At 40.5% G+C, this 16,225-nt stretch overlaps 1 protein-coding gene across 7 annotated transcripts in view; it reads left to right on the top strand.

The window, feature by feature from the left end:
• Positions 1–223: 223 nt before the first annotated feature.
• FMRFaR (FMRFamide Receptor) overlaps positions 224–16,225 on the top strand; it is a 28,532-nt gene continuing 12,530 nt past the window's right edge. For 2 of the 7 annotated variants that reach the window (XM_046616546.2, XM_069134480.1), the window contains exon 1: positions 224–1,266. The gene's annotated coding sequence lies outside the window, so the exon portion shown is untranslated. The other 5 variants (XM_069134479.1, XM_046616548.2, XM_046616544.2 and 2 more) reach the window with 5 other exon arrangements.

The following is a 16,225-nucleotide window of genomic DNA, read 5'->3' as shown; positions in this document are numbered from 1 at the left end:
CCAATCAATTCGACAGTTTGTCCGTCTCCTGGTATTCGGTGAGAAAGCATGAAAGAATGAAAGATTACACTGCGCATACGTATTCCGAACGTACGGAGAGGCACTTTGGCGACGTTTAGTTGACACCGGGTTTCGACGACGTCGCTAGAGCGCAGGCGAAACTCACTGCCAAGGTCTACGACGCCACCCCGGCGGCCGTCGACGCGGACCTTCGCCAGGAGCTGGTCGCTCAGTGCGCTGTCCGAGGTGAGCGCTTCGACTTGAGGCCGTGATTTACACCGGCCGGTGTTCGGAATGCAGGATTTTTAATAATAGATAAATAGAAGATAAACGAAAAACAATCGGATCGTTATAATACGACGACGGATGACACGTATTGAGAATTGTTGAGCGAGTTCGCAACTTGCGGAGAAACTACGACTCGGATAAAAAGTTGGAGTCGAATTTTTGTGAAATTCTATCTCAATCTTGATTCTACTACGATGGATCAATTTTTTTTTTTTTTTAAATTCAATTGGTGAAAGTCGTACTCTGTTTCTAGTTTGCTTTTTTTTTTAACCTCATGCAAACAGTGCGTCGAAAGATTGAATTTTAATATCACGCGCAATGTATAACGAGCGGGGATTTAATAACGAAATTAAAGAATTATCGTGCAACGAAACTGTGCTGCAGTGATTCGGTGTGATTTTATAAAGATTTACGACTTGAAGATTATCATATACGCGGGGGAAATATAGACAGTGATTAATGGTGAATATGTATCTACATTACATACGCTAAGGATATGAAAAATATTTCAACTCGTCCTGACGATTATACCATGTACAATAACGAACTGTGTATGTGTGTTCGATGAAGTATTTTCCCTCGTCGAGCGGTGTTTGTTTGTTCAAAATTGAAACGCGCACGTAACTTGGGTGTCTCGTTACACGTATCGTCGGTGGAATTATTTACTCTCAAATATATACATTCATACAGAGTGTCCGGTGTGTGGAAAAAGAATTTCCGCACTGTGTAAATAACTCGACTTGGGATGCCGGACTGTTACAGTGTTTACATTGGCCGATTAAAGCGGTGCTAATGTCAATCAATCTACGCTCGATAACGCTGAAGAAACACAAATCCCGGCAATTAATTAAATTGCAGGAATGCGCGGTGTAGAATCAATCAAGCGAAATTCCCGTTTACGTTTAACTGGCGGAGAAAACTTGTGCAGTTGGAAATTTTAAAAGAAAAGGAATCGAAGAAAAAACGTCATAAATCACCGTACGAAATCTGTGTATAAAATAAAAATTTCGGTTTGGTTTGAACTTCGTCGCTGTAGTGGAGCTGTAAAAAAAAAAAAGTGATACGTAATAAACGGTCAGTTCAGTTGTTTTTTCCCTTTATTTTTCTTGCGTAAAACTTCGGAAAAACACAAATATCAAAAAATTTATAAGAAGGTACGAACACAATGCGTCGAACCTTTCAAAGTCTTTAGGGTCTTAATTTATTCTCAGATTTTCTCGCGCGCTGGTAAAACGGTGGCATAATTCTGTGACGGTTATGAAATTTCCGAAAGCAGGTGAATAGTGAGTTTAATTGCCTGAAAAAATCCCCGTCAGGCAAAATTTAAAGCCTTATTTACCATCCTTTTACCTTTGAGCTTTACGAATTTTTTTTTCAAAAGTTTGTAGTAAAACACGGTGGTATTGCGGGAATCGCTTGCGCATCCAATTTGGTGAGCTCGGTGAGATGAGCCTCTCAGATTTCTCTGCGGCATCTGCGAGATGCGTTGCCGGTTTCTTTTCAGCCGCTATCATATCCCTCCATTACGCATTTCTTTTTCGCTCCCGGTTATACGAGGGTGATTTTTATTGAATTTTTTTCACTTACCATATGCGGTGAAATTGTCAGAGAAAACGATTCGCGACCCGATGTAAAATTCGAATATAGTTTTTATCGCAAAGTTTCGGTAACGTGTGTTTATCAAATTTCATATCCTGGGATTGAATAAGCTTCGGATAATCTGGCTTGGTCCGAATTTTCAGACAAATTAACCCCGGATCAGTGGAAATCCTATAGTGTTGTTTTTACTCGCTCTACAGCGAGAATGAAAAAAGTTATTTTTCTCAAAGCGTTTCGATCTGATGTTACGGATATATCATAAATCAAATATTCGAGAGTTACTTTACCGGAAACAAGCCAAATTTGCATAAATTTGTCACAAATGGATAAAACATTGCAACAAATTTTGGGTTTTCAAGTCGTACGATAAATGATACGCAACATATACTTCGAAAAAAAAAATGTTTGCCAACTTTTGAGATCACGTAACGAAAATTTACCCTCTCTTCGCTACGCGTACCGATTACCGTCACGTTTTATTATACGTGAAACTGGAGATATAAACTTCTTCCCTCGTTTCATTATTTGACTGTTATACAGAATGCCAGGGTAGACAAAAGTTATGCAAAGGGGTGAATTTAAGGCGCCAGGATAAATATAAGCGTCGCGAGCGCATCAAGCCTGAATGTGATGAGATTAATTATGTACTTACGTTAAAGTCTTCCCAGTTATTCGTGAATAATTTCACCACAGCGTGCTGCTAAAGAAATGACGAAAAGTGTGCTTTCCTAAGCTGTCTTACAGTTTCAACTGTGAAATCCGACGTCGCAAATTCGCAACGAGAATAATTTTCACTGCTGGTTTATGTGAGAATTTTTTTTTTTTTTTTCCTCTCCTCAAAGTCTTGCGAAGAACGGTTCTAAAAAAATGTCGAAGGATGAACATCATATCGTAAATCGTATTTTATGGATCTCTGACGACTTGTAAAAAAGCTCTCTGCTCCATTTGTACGCATACGCAGACTTGGGAATGCTTCTATTCTTCAATCAGAAATGGCTCGAACTTGAAGGAAAAATAAGGTCTTCGTATTTTCGCAAATTAACCATCGATCACGAAACTCTCGAGGTTCTTTCGTGAGTCAGTAATGGAAAGGATGTTTTGGATTCAGATAATCCGTATATTGCCGAACGTTATCGATAATCCGTCCTGCTTGTATCCCGGGAGGTTTTCCCTCCGTATTTTTAGCTCTCTCTTATCAACCATCCGCTAATTTGATATCCAATGTTAACCTGTAGGCGAATATTCCGAAAATGCATTACGTTCGATGAATGCCAATTCCGTGTTTACAGGATGTAGGTTTCAGATTTTTCTTAAAGATGAATCAGACCCAGACTCTGAATCACGAGTTTGGAAAACATAATGAAAAACAATTCTAATGAACTCAAGCAACATTATTTACGCCAATGATGTTAGCGAAAAGGTACCAAATAACACAAGCTAATCAGACACCAATGATTTGAGAAAATGTTTTGTAATTAAAACATTCAACATGATCAAACTTTGGTGTTTTTCATGCGATTATAATGTTCGTGGGCTCATTTTGTTCGCCATAAGGATCCCCGGAGGTCGTCTGAAAATTCTTGAATGCTTTTAGACCATGTGCCAGAATCTAGTTAGTGGGCAAAATAGACCAAAGAATATTAAAATAGAATCAAAAACACCAGAGTTCGATCATTTACAACGTTCTCATTGTAAAACCTTTTACCAAATTGTTAGTGTCTGCGCTTATGTTGTTTAAATTTTGTCAGATGCCTTTGTATAATATAATAGTGATTTAATTACCTTCGAATTCACTGCAGAAGATATTTACTTTGCATCGCCTTTGGTGATATAAGATGATATAAGATTGGCCTTCGTCGAAAATTACTCTTTCTAACTTTAATGTAACAATTTCGAACCTCTAGAATCCGAAAACCAGGTTTCAAAAAACAATTTCGGTTTCGATTTCAGCCAATCGGTCTGCCCGAGAAACTTCCTCGATGATCTCGGTAACGGCTCGATGAAAAAATTTGAAACTTACAGATTTTGACAATCAACTAACGGGCGTGAAAAATCACCATGTACTGTTCAATCCAAACTTCCGCCTTTACTGGAAATAAATCGAATTTCAATGTTTTACCGATGAACATATACTTTTTTCTCCTTATTACTTTTTCTAAATAAACTCTTTGTGTTTTTCCCAGTTTATATATATATATATATATATATATATTTCAATTATCGATTTCCTGTTCATCAAAAATCTTTGTTTCTAATTATTCTGTCAAAACTTTTTTATCCAGCTGCCAAGTCCTGTCAGTTTCAGATCTTTCTCTCGTTCGTTACCGACAGACTTTTTCTTTTTCATGGTGATGAAAATTATAGCGGAAAACCAATTTTTTCCAGCTTATTCAAACGATCCTTTTCCTTCCAAACTTTTTGTTTAGACTGCGGGTTTTTAACCAGGGATTTTTGAGAAATCTGTTTTTTCTGTAATTTAAAAAAAAAAAAAAAATATATATAATCAAAAAAATATTTTAATCGAACTTAAGGCACATGAGAGAACAACATTTGAACTATATGTCGCAAAACAATTAGTAGTTCTGTAATTACGCTGGAAAAAAAATTATAGAAAAAACAGATTTTTGGAAAATTCAAGACCCACGTAACCCTTTGACTGGACTTTGCGTTTATTCATCCTCTTAATTAAGCAAACGACGTAATAAAGCATCCGTCAAAATTACCCGCTTATGCATTGTTCAGGAGCACAACAGTTTTCCAGCAGGGTATTCAGGATGATATTTCGCAAAACGGAGATGTATCTCCCTAACTCTGGAGCAGAGGATCAGCGTGCCGAGATTGCGTTTTGTCCAAGTCTCAGCGATCACGCTCGTCTTTCGCTTCTCTTCATTCTTTTCTCCATTCTCTTTGCCTGTAATTTTCCCCCGAAGACAAGGGTAGCTTTGAAAGTGCTCCGAAGGGACCGCGCATCGTTGTTTCTCGCTTTGAAATCCCTCGGATATTCTTGCTTTTTGGCCCCTCGCGGCACACACCCTTGCGTCTTATTTTTAACGCACATCGCCACTCTGAATACGATATTCTCAAAAACAACGACGAAGTAACGCAAAGCCTTAATTTATTTTCACTCTAAAGCCGTTCACACTAGATTCAACAACTTTTCTTCTTTCGTTATTCAACGGTTAATTATCACTTACCGAATTGTCAAACATTGAGCCCGTCGTAAAACGGTCCTAGAATCAGAACAAAGAATCATTTCGACGACTGACTCAACACGTGACAGCAGAGCAAAAATTGCTTTCCGAGTATTAACTTCGGGTGAAAGACAACGCGTTAATCATCCACCGTGCGAAATGTCATCCAAAATTAACCTGCGTAAAACTTTGATCTGTGAAACGATGCGGGGAATGTTTCTTGCGACAGGGAAGATAGTGGGCTAGAAGCTGAAGCTGCATTAATGACTTTCCGCCTCATGTTTCCGTCTTGTACTTGCGGCTAATTACCGGATCGAGTTAGAGGATCATCGCGTGCGTCTCTCGCGAGACATTCATCATTAATTCATCCCGCGAGTCGGCCAGCCATCCGAGATCCTTGCCTCAGCCCAATTAAGGATACGCGAGCTGATCTTCCTTCCAGCTCGACGCTAACAGGTCGAGATTGGGATTATTAACCAGAGCCGCGGCGTATCTGATTTCTTTTCATCCTTAATTCGAGGCATTAACGGTAACACGGGAAACCGTAAAACCAGTTTATAGCTTTTAATATCAACCCGCCGTAAACGACGGACGTCACCTTTCGGCGTTCCTGCTTACAGCCAGCTCCGGATAGAAGAAGAAAGGCTTGCACCCTCCCACGCTTTAATTTAAAATACCGACTATCCCCTGCGGTGAAGGCGGCAACCCCTCGCGAAACTGTTATTTTTCATGTCTGGTTTAAAACTTTCAAACAGAAATCTGTACGTCTATCCTCCGTCGTCGATATTACACGCGGTAAAAATGTGCGCCTAATTGCTGTCCGCACATTGAATGCCGCGTTACAGAATCAAATTACTCCATTATATGGTTGAAATAATTGAACAATCCAATCTTACTTACTGCTGTTATATGTACTTACACAATAAAGGCGGCACAATTGCGACTTGATACGAAAATTGTACTTTAAATATTATCAAAATAAATTAAAGTAAAGACCGGACAGAACAACATCGTGTCACAGAATTTGGCTCAACATCATTGTACCTATCAAGTTCACTTTGCGCTGACAAAATATTTTACGGCTTCACCGCTGCTCACTATACATTGGCATTTTCGAAAAAAATATTTACAAGGCAGATTAACCGGCAAAGTGTGGTTGAGATTTGGTCATGTGTTGAAAATTATTACTCGTTTAAAGCAGATTTCATCGAACGCCTAATTTCGGCATTCGCGAAGCGCGCTTGAACAAACAACGGTGATATGTTAATCATCGTCGATCGATAGTTGATGGAAATAATTGGATACGTTAGGTAAACAAATATAGTAGGATTACGATTAACCATCGAAATGTAAAATCTCCACTTGTCTAAGCTATCACACCAGTTATTTAAGCTTCATGCTCAACTGGTCGTTTGTTTGTCGTGCGGTTATTCATAGAAACTGGCAAACAAGTGCGTAACGCATTAGATTGTCGGTCGATCAAACGAGCCGTGTGTAATTTTTCCCGATAATTTTGATAAACAATATCGAACGAAGGTAGTGCATAGTAACGTTATCGGGAGTGAATTTCAGGTGGATAAGCGCACTGCCTTCGTCAGCAAACACTCCACCTTTCATAATCGATTCAGCTGCAGTGTCGGGAGATGTTCATGTCACTGCATTAGGCGATTCGTCAGAAGCTAAACGGAAGCATAAATTGCATCCATTCCACGCTATTTTAGGAAGCAAATATTCATCATTCTGGTTTATTTTAAGGCAGCTACCGAGCCCTTCACGGTTCAACGATTCCGCGCTTATTTTTGGCTTCTGATAACTTTTTTTCATCGTTTTCATACGGCAATTACTTCTGTAACCATTCTGCAGAGCGTGCTAGCTGTGCTATCGTCATCTTTTCCAAGAATTCGCCGATGCTTTCAGCCGTCTCTCTGGATGATTGAGTTTCCTTTTTCGTCGCGCCATTTCTTCGTCCCCTTCTTCTTTTACTTTTCCATGTTGTATCAGGCAGTATGCCTAGTCCCATTTTTCAACCACCCGAATAAGTAGAAACTCTGCAAGATACGAAATTCTTTCTTGGTCGTTCGGGTTGTATATATGTCTGTGAAATTAACGATGACACGGAAAATAATTTCAATCAATATTAATACACCGCAGAATAATGTGTCTTGACGTTTGTCGAGAGAAATGTGAAAACAAAGCAGGAATAACGTGCACATGAATAAGAAAACGAAACGTGAAGTGAAAACTGCACTGCTGATTTTTCGACTTGATATTACAACTTCCCTTCTTCGGTATGACGAAACGGGAAATGAATAAATAGAAAGGAAAAAAAAAACAAAAAAAACTGGAAGATCATCTAGCTTCTGGAACAATAAATGAAGGCATCAAACTAGAAGGCACGGAAACGAGCTTTTTTACGTGAATCTCCTAAAATGAATGTGGCGTAAATCGCGCGCATTTACTGCCATTTCTTGAGGGAGCGGAGGATACTCTGACCTTGAGCCTGTATGTCAAAGGTTAATTACCGTTCTTTCACGACTGTGATGGTTGATGGCCGGTAGGCAATGGAAAATCTGCCGGCTTCTTGCTAAATTAGGTAACAATATCGCCTTGGATTTGGGAGCTAGTTGTAAATGCGCCCGTGTTGTTAATAAAAGTCCGGACCCGCGTTACATCGACTAATATATATTATACGAGGTATGAAAAAGGAGACGCGTCACACACACCCAGCTCAGCTTGTCACTCGGAATTTTTCACTCTGGTAGTTTTTACTCGCCGCTTGGGCTTTGAGTAAAAGCTCAACTCGGAATTTTCTTATCCGATTATGTGCCAAATGTAGTTCATTTTTCGCAAAGTGTTTATCACGCAAAATGTTGCGTGTTAATAACGTGGATGATTGTATATATATGTTCTTTCTGCAATTACGAAATCACGTCGTATTTCGTTCTCGCTTCTTAAAGTGCTCGGTTCGCAAAAATTTCACACGTTTTAGTAATTTCATTACGTTGTCGTACCTTGAATATTTATCAAATTATCGTACTACCAATTAGCTACAAAGATATTTTTAGAAATAGAGAAATCAAAGATACCGTAATCATAAACAAAAGCTTAGATTCGAACGAATCTACAGAATTTTTAACAAATTTGAAGGGATTTGAAACGAAGCAGCGATATCTAAGCTTTTATTGATAATTCCGGTATTTTCTATTATCGAATTTTAAAAAACGATCATCTCGTCATATCATAAAATAAATTAAAATTATGCATTTTCGGTGAACAAACCTCCGCGAGTAACGCATCGGACTTATGGAAACGACGAACTTAACGTTGAAATTTGGAATTTCATCTCGCGTGTAGATGGACTGAGAGAATTTTCGCTCAAGTTCGCTGCTCCAGAAACCTAGAAAAGTATCCCTGCTGTAGAAGCTGGGAAGATAAATTGAAACTCCCAAGACTCCAAACCTCCTCGCCGGACGTTTTCCGGACAGTCCCAGACAGCGTCCCCGATACGTGATAATTCCCTTCCCGTTTTTCCAAACCCTCAAGATTCCCTTGACACACGTCGTAAAACAGTTCTCCAATTCGATTCCTGCATTCTATTCTCTTTCTACTCGGTAACTGCCTTTGTACGTACACTACCTACCGCGATTTATCGCAACTTTCAAATCAGACATAAAATACTTTTATTTTCAAAGATTTAATCAAATGCGAGTGAACAAGTTTCGAGATTCAAAAAATAGTGCCATAATTTTTGTGTACGTGGTTATTTTCATAAGAAACTGTCGATCCAATATCGACTTTTCGAGTCTTCAACTTTTCGTAAAAAATTTGGTAATCATTTTTTTCCAAATGGACGCGTGAGCTTAGATGATGAAAACACCGCAATTTCTTCCAATCCGATTCTTACCCAACCGAATATTCGTCACTCTGATCATATTCTGTTGGACCAGTCATTTTTTTCAACTTTAGACTATAACGAAGTGGGGGAATTTCGTGGGCGCAAAGACACGCGTTTGCGTGCTAAAATAAAAAACGCAATAAAGCAAGATTTTGAACGCTCAAAGCCACCGCGTTCGGATTGCAAGAATACATCGAGTCATCCCACGCAACTTCTCGAGCTCCGCTGAAAGACCAAGTTTTTAATATGCTGTAATCTGCAGCCGCAGAGACTCGAGTTTCCGAATCGGAAACCCCATTTATGCACATCAGTGGGATATTTTACGGCAGCTTTTCTTCCCCCTAGTTTTTCAATTACTCCACAACGCCGCGTTTTATCGTCCAACTTTTTTCACAGGGATCTAAAGCTACTGGATTCTCTCTCCCTGCATTCGTACAACGTGCGAGGCGTACAGTCGGTGCTACCTCTTTCGGGGATAAAATCTCTTGCGACGTTTAACGACGCCGCGTTTATATTCCAGCAGCGGGATGGACTCTGAACGGATATCTCTGATAATTGCGCGGGGAAATTTCCCTTCCGCGAGTCCACAGCCTGAAGATTTCATCCATCGGCTTTTCACAAAATTTACCTTCGCCGTGAACTCGAGTTTAAAATAGGAACGGGCGTATCGAAACTGTCGAATATTCCCCTTGCGATTCGCTTTAAGGCAAGTTGACTCCTCTCTATTTCGACTAATTCATGCAGCAAGCGGTAATCGATTCTTACCTTTTCACATTCGAACCTCGACACGATCGTAGAAGTGCCGACAACTTTAGCTGTTGGCAATAATTCATCTACACCGCATGTAACTGAAAACTATCCCGAATGGGCTATCATGACGATTTACGATTTTTCCTTTTCAACGAAGGCATTTTTCTCCATTTGCACATTTTTCGTGACCATTTGCACCGGGTTTTTTTTTTTCAACTCCCTAGTCAAAGTCGGATAAAGTCTATAAATTCGAGTTTATCGCTGAAAAATTATTGAAAATTGCTCAGTAAGTCGTTGAATTTGCAAACCCGATGTCTGTTACAGTTTAAACGTATCAAGCTTGTTATGTTTCGATTACCATGCTTCTTACGTCCGTAAGCAGATGCAATCTTCAAGCCTGGATGTTTTCATAAAATTGGTAAAACGCGTGACAAAGTTAAATCAGAGAAATGGTCAAAATCGCCGGACTGTAGTTTCGTACTGAATATAATATTACACATAGGTACGTAAAATTGAATAATTGGAACAGCTGTCGACTACTAATACTAGGGTCAGAGGGTCATCTTCGGGGGTCGAATAGTGTGATTACAGCTTGTTTTATTCGCTACTCTTCGCCGGCCACGTGAGCACGTTGTGTGGTAATCAGTGGAGGGAGTTTCCCTGAAACAATTTGGCCTAACGTGTGGAGGGAAATCCAGTTTCTCTAGGCAGGCGGAATGTGTATAATGTAACGTCTGGATTAAGTTGTGCACGGTTTCACCTACGGAACCTTGATTACAGCTCTTCAGTCCCATATTAAGGGTTACCCGAAGTAATTATCCTTCGGTGAAACAGTGAAAATTTATCCGACTTCTCGCCACCGTATATTTTCGTGTAAATATACATAGAATTAAGTTCAGAAGCGAAAGCTCGTGGATATGGAAATTCTCTTATGTCACAATGTGGTAATAAAATTTGTGCTAAAATTTCTGGTGAATTTAGCGAGTACAACAAATTTATAATATCGTAGAATAGTGAGTTTTATACTTCACGCGTGTGACTGTACAATAGCCGTTTCGATTTCTCGAAGAGTATCAAAACCGACGTGAAAATATCGTTTAATGTACGGAATGTTAAATTTATAGCCAATTTCCTTCGAAAAGTAGTAAAGCACGTTTACTCGGATAAGGGTCAATAAACGCTTTGCCGTATCCCTGGTTAAAGTTCGGTTACGGTTTGTAACCGAAATTGATAGGATCGTTCATGTGTATCGAAATGTGAGCAGGGTCATTTCGCATCAAATCATCCAGACTTACCACGCACCAATTTTTCGTCCTCCCTTCGGGATATTAGATTTACTTTTCACTCCTTCTTCTTTTTGTTGAAATTTATGGCTGTCAAATGATGAACGCAGCCCGAATATTTAGGGAATGAAAAATCGTTCACCTGAGCTGTGACGATGATCTTCTTATTTTCAGTAAATTCATACTTAAGCGCAGCTTCGCAAACCCGGCCTCGAATAGTCATTTATTTTCACGTCACCTTTATCGTTTCAAGGGTATAAAAAATAAAAAAAAACTTACAACCGCGAAAATTGATCATAACATCTGGATCTGTCGTCGAAGTCCACGCCTTGAATTTCGTTTTTAATAAATCTAAAAACATGTCTTCCGACACTTTTAAGTTGTCACGATATTATACAGCTGTAATTAATCTAATATATATATTCTACGAGATTTCATCGTTTAAAATTTGGCTGGAGAAAAAAAGAAATCGATTCGACAAATGTTCGCTAAAAATATAGCATGGCTATTACAATATGTTGTACAAACCAAAGTCTCGCGCTTCGTCACCTCAACTCGCTTATAATAGGTTAGAGTATCGAGTATTTTTTGGCAAAACTGTTAAACGCGTTGAAAAATAGATGTACCAATTTTTTTTCTACGTCAATACGAGCAGATCCGTATTTTCCTCTTTACGTCAGATAGTTCAGATTGCCTGTTCGCATCGCGACATTACAACAGACAATAATTCCGATTAATTATCGCCAATGAACAATTACGCTCTTGCGGAATAACGCGAGAGATTTAAGTAAGTTTACAAAGAAATCGGCTTGAGCGAAACAAACTCGGCCTCACAATTAGTCCGTATCGTCAAGTGAAATAAAAAACTATGCCGCCGGCAGGAGCGATATCTTTAAGTATTTGCGTATAAAAGCTAGTAGCTCGCAGGTCAGCTGTTGCCTCCGTCACCAGAAATACACAAGCGTATCTGCTTCCTCGCCTCTCCCACGTCATCGTCCCCATATAACTAAGGACAAGTCTTTCCATCTACAAGCTCACGGTCCATCCTTTCTTATTTGCAATTGGCGTAAGGTGGCTACGAAAATATGCGTAACGGAATTTGAAAATACACGCAGGCATGTAGGTATGTAACGACATCTGTATCGGAGGAACTTAAGGTCGTAAATACGCGTCTCGGTTGACCCTCTTGACCGTGACACGGCGTGGTGGAGGAATTGCTGGGAAGTTCGTAACTTTTGGCATGACAACTCCATCCGAACTTGTCTCAAGGCTCGAGGGATGCACGGTTCACCCACGTCCTTACTCACTCCCGAAACCTGGCTAATTTCAACCCCAAGACAACGACCTCGCAGGCATTCCCATTTCCCTACGTCGAGATGGCGCATTCTGAATAATATCAGCTATTATATCCTGGTGAAATGAGCAATATTGGAGGCTTTACACCAACGACTGAGTCACTGACTTGCTGACAATTTTCGCGTGGGTAACAGTCGGACTGGTGCAGAAGAAATTGCGACTGAAATTTGGCACCGAAAAGCTGCTGGTGTGCTATGAAAAGCTCACAAAAAGAATGATCTAGCAATCTCGAGACGATTTTAATGTTCTATTGAATATGAATACTGTACGTTCGCTCTAGTGACACATTTCTTCATCGTGAACAAAAATTCTCGAGCTGCCGTGCACGATGAGCGGGGTTGAAGTCTCGAATTTGAAAGGTTCCGAAAGAGCCTACTTCCGAATTATTCAGTGGCAAAAGTTGAGGTAAAGAAATTGAACTTTGAAGAAACAACAAAGTTTCAAATGGTCCGACAACCCGATAGCTCAAAGTTTCGAAATGTAAAGTTCCGAAAAGTAAAGTTACGATGGATTAAAATTCCGAAAATTAAAATATACTCACACAGCGCAGTTTACTCAACGAGTGTGAGTAAAATATATTTAAAAAAAAACGAAAATCACAATGACCAGGAATCTGAACGTGAAAATATCGAAAATCCAAAACAACGAAACAGATCAAAGTGGTGAAATTTTACCAAGCCAGAAATTCACAGATTTGAATGTCTTCGAATATTCGGAATTTCGATGTTCAAGATTTTGAAATTTGCTCATTTTCGCCCTTTCGGCATTTTGCACTTTCGGAACTATGAGCATCGGGTTTCGGACCATTCGAAACTTCGATGGTTCGTCAAAGTTTGATTTCTCTGCTCCAAGTCTCGCCAGTAAAAAAATTGAATCCGGCGCTTTCGGCACGTTTCAAATGCGGCACATTTCAACCACTCTCCACGCACGATACTTACGACACCTCTTATCCTATTCGGAATTTCCAAATGTCTCATACATGCAAACTGTTACAATAGCTGTGAAATTTTTTTTACCGCCGAGTGGATTTCTTGCGGTTTCTTTTATCCCTCGTGGGGAAATTTTCCCTACTGTTTCCAAAATGGGTCGTGCCCGAGGCGCGGATGAGGGTCTGCAGACGCTAAGGCGTGGAGTGTGCGAGAATTTGCGACAGCGAACAAAAATACATACTTTGGCATTCCGCCCACCGACGGGCGGGGAAAACGCTATTCGCGACGAGCCTCGATCCGACCAAACTATCGGCCGAATTGTCTGACCGGCACCTGCCTCTCACTACTTGGGCTTGAACGCGCCTCGCGAAAATCATCGGATTCGTTCTCGACGAATTCGCGCAGAGGTTAACGATGCCGTCAACGATGTGGCTGCTTCGAATTTTTACACTTGATCAACGCTGTGCAACGAATCTCGGAACGCATCGTTCCTCACAGAGCCACGTTAAGTTTCATCGATTAGGGAAAATTCCCCCGTCACGTATCGCTTCGCGTCATATAACTTGGCTGCAAGTGGGACGCGTACCCACTCTATGGCAAATACCCGAAATATTTCATAACCTATTAATAATCGCTGGAATACAGCGTAATAACAGACGCGCGTATAATGAAGTTTCCCTCATCAGTCACAACGGTCACGTATTGAAGTGAAAAAACGAACGGTATTGTTTTCGCGATTCGCGGGGCGAGTTCACGCATATACCTATCTCTGCTTTTTACACCGCTTGGTCGAAACCGATAATCCTTTATTTCACGACTTTTCACTTTTCAGCTCGCATTCCACGCCCAACTCGTACTTAGGGATGTACAGTAACAGCCCGGCCAAGCATCCATCATCTCGTTCAGTGCGTCTGACAATGAGAGGCGGATTCATCGAAACCACGAGATTTTAAAAGTCAACTCGCTATCCCGTAATTTTCATTCACAGGGCTGTACAAGCGACATGTGCCAAGTGAGGCTTCTTTGAAGTGGCTGGTTGGACGAACCCTCTCGTTCATTATCGTCGGACGCACGACGTCCTCCGTAGTCGTTGTTCCTTCGCTTCTTCGAACTGCTTTTTTCACGCCCACGTATTTCGCACTCCGCGGAGGAAATTCGCCGATCACAAGCAACCGAAATATCATTGATTATTGTCGACGGCGTAGATACGCTAGTCACCGCTAGCGAAACTCGATCACCCATCGTACATATGTACGGTCGATTCGTTAACAGTCCGCTCGTCCGTGTGATTTTACAATTTGCTATTCGACCAGGCGCGATATTGAATTTTCCGACAATTATATTCGACCGAATGAAATTCGTCGGGATAATTCCCTTCTATGTTGCGTAAATTCAAGCTAACCGGAAATAAATGCGTTTATACTTCCGCTCTCTCTCTCTCTCTCGGAATGTTGTTCCTCGTCGTCGGGCAATATCAACGCATACCCGCTACTAAGTTTGTAATTTCCTTTCATATGCGCAACAAAGCTACGGCACGCGGCTGTAAATTCCACGATACGGAGTCTGCGTCTGAAAGTTATGGCTTGCATTTCTCAGCCTTTTCGAAACATCGATAGAGTGAAATTTTTCAGCGATATACGTAATCCAGCCGTCTTCTTCAATGTAATACGTTTCAGCTTTGATCTAAGGTATGCAATTTTGTAAAGGCTTGCAGCGTCTCTTGGTAATACCGATCCTGCAAAGCTTGGCGTTTCAGTATTTCCAATCGATCCTTCCGCATGCTGTATGCCTTTCACACGTTATTCACAAGTTTTCGAGGCAAAATAATTCAGACTCTCGTCGCGGCGTTTTTTATTCCTTGTATTCTTCTCTTCTTTTTTCTGTCGTCGCTCTAATTTCAACGTAATTTAAAATTGAATTCGTTGTTCGAGACGAAGTTATTGGTCTTCTGAAATAATTGTCCTCGTTTCGAGGGAAGCCATGAATGACATTCGACGCAGACGTTTAAGGCTGATGCGTACAGAGGGGGATTCGGAGTCTGAATCTCGCTGGCCGCTCACTTAGCGAGACAATGATAAAAAAAAACTAGGTCACGAATAAAGAAATTGGGATGACCGAGGCGGGCGGCAGGCACTGCTTGACTGTGGGACCGGAAATAAGCAGCGATAGATAGCTGAGCGGTTGACAGTGGCTCGGCCGAGGAGGTTGAAAATCTCTCGATAAAAATTATCGCCCGTCGGGAGCACTTACCGAACATTTATCTTACCCAAGAGAATGTTCGAGGCTCGTTTCTACGCGATTCGCGCGAGCAACAAAAGAGCTAGCTTTCTTGTTAAATATACTTATCGGAAGTTTACTTGGTCGGTGCGGTGAGTTTGCGGCTCGAGTTCCCGCGTCTGATATTCGACCGAAGAATCCAATTAACTTTACAAATCGACGGAGATTGCCAGAGAATGGAAGACGATAGTTGGAGACAACGTTTTTGAAACGTTGCAAAATTAGTTGGCGAAGAAAGTCTTTTTAACGAGATTATTCGAATAGACGCTGCACGAGTTGCTGTCTGAGGCTGTGAGAAACTTTGATCGGAATTTCACGGATTAATTATTTGTTGACAATGTTTTTCCCCGCTTTGCATAGCTTAGACAAATAATAGTATAATCTTACGTTGGTCGTCGATAATTGATTCCGCTGCTTTTAATAAAAGTGAAATAAAAGTTTAATCACATTATCGAAGATTCTGTGATTTAAAACGAATATTAATTTAAACTATTCTCAATTCGATATCGTTTTCTCCTTTCGTTTGGGAAGTAAAGTTAAATCAACGAAAATAAGTATTATGCGAGAAGTTAATTGAAGGTTTCTGTCAGGGAAAAGTTACTCGCTGGCGAATTTCGATAATTCATATCAAAGTTTTCAAGCGTTAAAAAAGCTCCT

This window comes from Neodiprion pinetum, chromosome 3 (assembly GCF_021155775.2).
Source record: "Neodiprion pinetum isolate iyNeoPine1 chromosome 3, iyNeoPine1.2, whole genome shotgun sequence".
In the NCBI taxonomy this organism is placed as follows: Eukaryota; Metazoa; Arthropoda; class Insecta; order Hymenoptera; family Diprionidae; genus Neodiprion; species Neodiprion pinetum.
Note: the sequence above shows the minus strand (reverse complement) of the source record. Positions and strands in the feature narration are given on the sequence as shown.